We start from the raw sequence: 7,170 nt of genomic DNA on the forward strand, positions 1-7,170 counted from the left end.
GTGGTTGAAAATCGGGTTGACGTCAGAAACCAACATCAGACGTCAACCCGACTTTCATTACCAACCAAAACGCAACCCCAGCAACCAAAATCATCCCTGACGTTATTATTTTCTACTCAAGGACCTTGACAGAGATGTAGTGGAGTAAAAAGTACGATATTTGTCTTTCAAATATAATGTAGTTAAACTAAAAAGTTTCCAGAAAAAAAAAATACTCAAGTAAAGTACAAACAATAATGCTCAAGTAGAATACAGATACTCAAAAAGTGTACTCAAGTACAGTACTCAAGTAAATGTACTTTGTTACTGTCCACCTCTGGTTAATATAACTTTGGATATGCATTTGGATGTGTGTTAATGTATGTTTTAATTGAAGATTAGCAGTGATGTAAAAAGTCCTTAGAACAAATGTATCAAAAGTATGCCATTAAAACCAACATAAATCCAAGATTATTATAAAAAAAAAGTATTGAATGCTTCATTTCACGTTATTGCATTTATTAAACACATACATGAAAACGGGTGGAATAATTATCTGTTAGCTATTTCCCCTGATCACGCTGATATAACAAACACCAAAAACAGAATGAAACAACGTACCCGTTCACCACATATCAGAGTAGAGATCATGCAGACGTGACAACTGAAGTGCATCCTGCTCAGCAAGACTGGTTTCACTGGTAAAGTTTACCAGTAATGTCGATGATCAGCTTCAGCATGCTGACCTTTGTGTAGCGAACGCTGTGTTTTGACTGACTGGATTTAAAGTTGTTACAAAGCATCGGATATCATGGATGCCACCCTAGAAATTTGATTCGATTGAAACAAACTCCTCACGTTTAAATTGCGTTATTAACACATATGGGCCAACAAATGCTTTGGCTCAACAACAACAAATGCAACAGTTTGCATCAGTATTTTTGAGTTATAACAACTTCTAATGACATTATATTCAACCAACAAACTACACTGAATTAGAGGAACTTAATTTGTGGCGTTTTATTTATGTTTAAAATATAAATAAAAAACTAAAAAAATTATAATTTTTGAATTATTAAAAAATATAGGCCTATTATTCCAACTAATTTCAACATAATTGAGAGGTGGCCCTGGAACCAATTAATCTTATCTAACCACAAAAACTTCAACATAAAAATGTCAAACATAACAGAATTAAACACTATGGTCTTTCCCTTTCACATAAAATACCACTCATTTTAACATTTAAAGCCCGTTCACACCAAAAGCGATAACTTTAAAGATAACCGATAACTATATTAGCAATATCGTTCTGTTTATCATAAGCGCGTGCCGCAGTTTCGTCGCCTGTCCCTTTAAATGCTCGAGCTCTTGGATGTATTCTGATTAGGTCTCATGTTTATCATTCATTAGCTGGACAAAATAGTTCTGAAAGTGATTCAAAAAATATTGTTTCACTGTACCGTTATCGATATAGTTGTGGTGTGGACTCTGCTATTCCTTGTATTTAGAACAATTTAAATCTTTATCGTATCGTATCGTTATAGTTATTGTCCTTGGTGTGAACGGGCCTTCATGCTCCTTATGTAAAGCATCCTGGGAACTAGAAAGCCACTGCCCAATAGGTTATCAAGACCATTTTAGTTACTAGACAAAGACAACTAATGTTTGCAAATTAAAAGGTTTAATTCGATCATTAATTGGAATTTTTAACTTGCAAATATGCATTTATTTAAGTTAAAAAGGTCCCCTGGAATTCTTTTTTAAAGTGTGACGGAAAAGCTTTGCCACTCTAAAAATCTAGTTTGGTAAATATATTTTCTGACACAGTGTCAATAGTAGTACTTGCTTGAATGAACAGACAAGAGAACGGGGGTCTAGGAGTTATCAGAGTACATGGGGAAGATGCTTGGGACGTGCTATTTAGGGTACAGTCACTTTGTTTACAAAAAAAATCCCGTGACACTTGGGTTAACTTTTTCCATCGCTGCCATGTCAGTGGCTATGAAAGCTTGGGAATTTTTTTGGGATTGCCACAAAAACTTTGCAGTGTTTGACGTCAAAGTGCTTGTTGTTCCAGTGAGCAGCATGTGGAAACTCAATACATGTGGGCCACTGGAGGCTTTTCTTAGGGCCCGGAGCTCCAGAGGAGGAAGTGATCAAGCTTCTTCATGACAAAAACCAGTCTGATGACTTTCCCTTCATGGAAAAGGGCAAATTTCATGAAAGCAGGATCGTTTATCGTGCACTCAAGATGAGGGCTGAATATCTGATCACAGATTTCATTCAAGGGGAATAAAACAACGAGTTTGTTGACAGAGAGGAAGACCATTCCTGAGAATGAGGACTGACTGTGACGGACCTGAATATTTACAGTACATGCATATGTGCATATGTATGCAAGTAGGTGTAACCTGACATACGGAGGAAATTGTTCTATGTCTTTGGAAGGCAATCTGTTGATCGCATCTAATCTTCGCTCTCACCCAGCACCACAAACAGAACGTCAAACATTCTCCACAACTCAAACAGAGAATTAATGATGTCTTACATATTCAGACTGTGCTACACTACTGAACAAACATCCATAATAAAAGTTTATTATGTTCTGTCACTGACAATATTATCTATTAAATGGGTCCTATTATGCCTTTTTCTAAGACTTGATTTTGTTTTGGGGGTGTACTACAATATGTTTTTTATGCTTGATTGTTCAAAAAACGCATTATTTTTCACATATTTTACATTATTACAGCTCCTCTCTCCCCAGTCTGTTTGAATGCGTTGATGAAGCCCCTCCCTCCAAAATACAAATGGTTCTGTGATTGGTTAGCTGGCCCAGTGTGCTGTGATTGGTTAGCTGGCTCAGTGTGCTGTGATTGGTTAGCTGGCTCAGTGTGCTGTGACTGGTTAGCTGGCTCAGTGTGCTGTGATTGGTTAGCTGGCCCAGTGTGCTGTGATTGGTTAGCTGGCTCAGTGTGCTGTGATTGGTTAGCTGGCTCAGTGTGCTGTGATTGGTTAGCTGGCTCAGTGTGCTGTGATTGGTTAGCTGGCCCAGTGTGCTGTGATTGGTTAGCTGGCTCAGTGTGCTGTGATTGGTTAGCTGGCCCAGTGTGCTGTGATTGGTTAGCTGGCTCAGTGTGCCGTGATTGGTTAGCTGGCTCAGTGTGCTGTGATTGGTTAGCTGGCTCAGTGTGCTGTGATTGGTTAGCTGGCCCAGTGTGCTGTGATTGGTTAGCTGGCTCAGTGTGCCGTGATTGGTTAGCTGGTCCAGTGTGCTGTGATTGGTTAGCTGGCTCAGTGTGCCGTGATTGGTTAGCTGGCTCAGTGTGCTGTGATTGGTTAGCTGGCTCAGTGTGCTGTGATTGGTTAGCTGGCTCAGTGTGCTGTGATTGGTTAGCTGGCCCAGTGTGCTGTGATTGGTTAGCTGGCTCAGTGTGCTGTGATTGGTTAGCTGGCCCAGTGTGCTGTGATTGGTTAGCTGGCTCAGTGTGCTGTGATTGGTTAGCTGGCTCAGTGTGCTGTGATTGGTTAGCTGGCCCAGTGTGCTGTGATTGGTTAGCTGGCCCAGTGTGCTGTGATTGGTTAGCTGGCTCAGTGTGCTGTGATTGGTTAGCTGGCTCAGTGTGCTGTGATTGGTTAGCTGGCTCAGTGTGCTGTGATTGGTTAGCTGGCCCAGTGTGCTGTGATTGGTTAGCTGGCTCAGTGTGCTGTGATTGGTTAGCTGGCTCAGTGTGCTTTGATTGGTTAGCTGGCTCAGTGTGCTGTGATTGGTTAGCTGGCTCAGTGTGCTGTGATTGGTTAGCTGGCTCAGTGTGCTGTGACTGGTTAGCTGGCTCAGTGTGCTGTGATTAGTTAGCTTGCTCAGTGTGCTGTGATTGGTTAGCTGGCCCAGTGTGCTGTGATTGGTTAGCTGGCTCAGTGTGCTGTGATTGGTTAGCTGGCTCAGTGTGCTGTGATTGGTTAGCTGGCCCAGTGTGCTGTTATTGGTTAGCTGGCTCAGTGTGCTGTGATTGGTTAGCTGGCTCAGTGTGCTGTGATTGGTTAGCTGGCTCAGTGTGCTGTGATTGGTTAGCTGGCTCAGTGTGCTGTGATTGGTTAGCTGGCTCAGTGTGCTGTGATTGGTTAGCTGGCTCAGTGTGCTGTGATTGGTTAGCTGGCTCAGTGTGCTGTGATTGGTTAGCTGGCTCAGTGTGCTGTGATTGGTTAGCTGGCTCAGTGTGCTGTGATTAGTTAGCTTGCTCAGTGTGCTGTGATTGGTTAGCTGGCCCAGTGTGCTGTGATTGGTTAGCTGGCTCAGTGTGCTGTGATTGGTTAGCTGGCTCAGTGTGCTGTGATTGGTTAGCTGGCTCAGTGTGCTGTGATTGGTTAGCTGGCTCAGTGTGGAAATTGGAATTGGAATTGGAAATTATTTATTTGAAACAGGGACAATGCACAAATGAACATTAAACTTGTCAAGCAAGAAAATATGTCTTGGGCCAGGTTATAGCAGCAATTGCTAATTTCCACCTGTAGTCCCTGGGCAGGTACAACGAATTAAAAATACAAATAAAATAAAGATACTGATTTTAAAATAGAAATTTCACGAGTAATGAATAAAAATGGTGTCCATTATAATTACAAACTGGCAGGTTTGAAACAGAAACAGGGAGGCCATCAACCATCAGGCAGTTCAGCAGCATCTCCAGCACATCATGGTACAATCCAACTCTAAACACTCAATCATACACACACACATACACACATACAGTACATATACAGTACACAACAAAACACATTTTATTACAGATGTGTGCAAGTGTGCTGTGATTAGTTAGCTGGTCCAGTGTGCTGTGATTGGTTAGCTGGCCCAGTGTGCTGTGATTGGTTAGCTGGTCCAGTGTGCTGTGATTAGTTAGCTGGCTCAGTGTGCTGTGATTGGTTAGCTGGCTCAGTGTGCTGTGATTGGTTAGCTGGCTCAGTGTGCTGTGATTGGTTAGCTGGTCCAGTGTGCTGTGATTAGTTAGCTGGCTCAGTGTGCTGTGATTGGTTAGCTGGCACAGTGTGCTGTGGTTAGTTAGCTGGTCCAGTGTGCTGTGATTGGTTAGCTGGCCCAGTGTGCTGTGATTGGTTAGCTGGTCCAGTGTGCTGTGATTGGCAGCGCTTAGCGTGTGTTCGAGAAATGTCCCGCCCCTCCATAACAGCAACCTCTACTCGGATGTAAATATTAACAATGGCATTAATTTCAAACTATTTTGAGCCCGATTCAAACCCTAAAAATGTCAACGAACAAGAGGTTTGTGCAAAACAGATTTCAAGCACGGACTTTGCAAGCACAGATTTCACAGGACGTTTCAGAGTGCTATGTTTTTTTGTAATTTTCTTATAGATACGATGTTATCCACCATTTAATCTTATTTGTCGGAAAACTATGGTAATACAAACAGTAATCGATCACAAAATCAAGCAAGAGCTTACAAAAGCTATACAGTAAACACTAAATCAATACTGTAATGTTAGCAGGCTAGCGGAGGAAAAGCTTTGCCCTTCGTTTACATCATAGCTATCATAGCAACTAAGTTACATAAAACTTATAATTGGAACTGTTTACATAAAACACAACTTCAAATGATAAGACGACGTATTTACAGGTTGTGATCCATAAACAACAGATTATCCCGACAAAATGGGAATGGCCTCGACGTCTTTCAAGAGAAGCTTTTGTGAGTTGTACTCTACCTGTCCGCTTTTTTCAAACAGCAACATTACAGATTAACATTGAAAAAGTGAAAAAGCATAATAGGACCCAATTTAATAAAAACTTTTTTCTTTTCTTTTTTTGTTACAAATTTCTATTGTGGGTTCAATGCATTCCTTCATTTAATACACCTTCTTCAGTATTATATAGGGTGAATACTGGTAAAGTGGGACACTTTCTGATAATTTACCTTCTGCATAATGTTTTATTATGATCCAAATGTCTTAGCCCCTCATATGATAATATTCTAAATAGCTTAAGTGCTCTATTCTACTATACAGAATAAAAAAGAAAGAAACATTAAACACAGGATGGATGACTCTTCCTTAAACACACATGGACCCCAAACCACATTTTTCCAGGCGCTACTGTCAAACTGGGACAGCTTTATTGGCAAACTGGGACACTTCAAACACAATAAATTCTTATTCAAATGTAGGCCCAATTAATTAAATACACAATAACAATATAAACAACAATCACTTTTTTTTAAGGAGGGTTGCAGGTACAGCAGATTCTTTCCCTCCCTCCCTCCCTCCCTCACCTGTCCACAATATTTTGTGTTGGGTTCAGTTTATTTCATATAAATTAAAAAAATAGAAATCTTCATAAACATTTCTTCTTATAGGCTAATTTTATTCCACACAGGCTAAGTTTCATTTCTTTTTGTTGAAAAGTTTTTTGCAAATATTGCAAATGTCACGGCCATCCAAGCTTGTACCCTCCATCTTTCTTTTTCTTTTTCTTTTTTGAATTGGCATTGTTTTTTAAAATCATTTACAATCTTTGTTGAAATATCTAGCTAGCTAACTACATTTATGAGGGGCATACAAAAAGGGAACTCAATTCCCCCATTAGAATGACTTAAATGGCTGTCCCAGTTTGCCAGTAATACCCTGTCCCAGTTTAACAATACGCTATTGGCAAACTGGGACAGTGTCAAAATCACATAAAAAACAAACAAAAAAGATTCATATGAATGTGATTTTTCCAAATTCTGATTCACCATTCCATCCTATAACAAAATATATAACAATTACAAATGATCCATGAGTGTTTTAATTTTTATAATCTTAACATTATTCACCTCAGAATGCTATGTCATTTTACTTTACCATCACGGTTCACTGTAAGGTTGTTGAATATGGTGTGCCACACCCCCGGAAGTGATGTCATAGCCACAGAATCTCAGGGGCGTAGAATTTAGTAGGGACACTTGGGACGTGTCCCTACCAATATCCAGTGACACTGATATATCCCTAGCAATAATTTCAATCAAACCTTAAAATATATGTCCCCGTCCCCACCAATTTCAAAATCAAACTTACGCCACTGCAGAATCTATATTTTTTTATCACATACTTGCTTATGATGAGCTCAGTGTTGAGCTCAGTGATTTTTAGTAATGGAATAATTTAGATGTAAAGATAGAAATTAAGAAGCTTAACTGTCCC

The sequence above is a fragment of the Phoxinus phoxinus genome (genome assembly GCF_949152265.1).
Source record: "Phoxinus phoxinus genome assembly, chromosome: 5".
Classification (NCBI taxonomy): domain Eukaryota; kingdom Metazoa; phylum Chordata; class Actinopteri; order Cypriniformes; family Leuciscidae; genus Phoxinus; species Phoxinus phoxinus.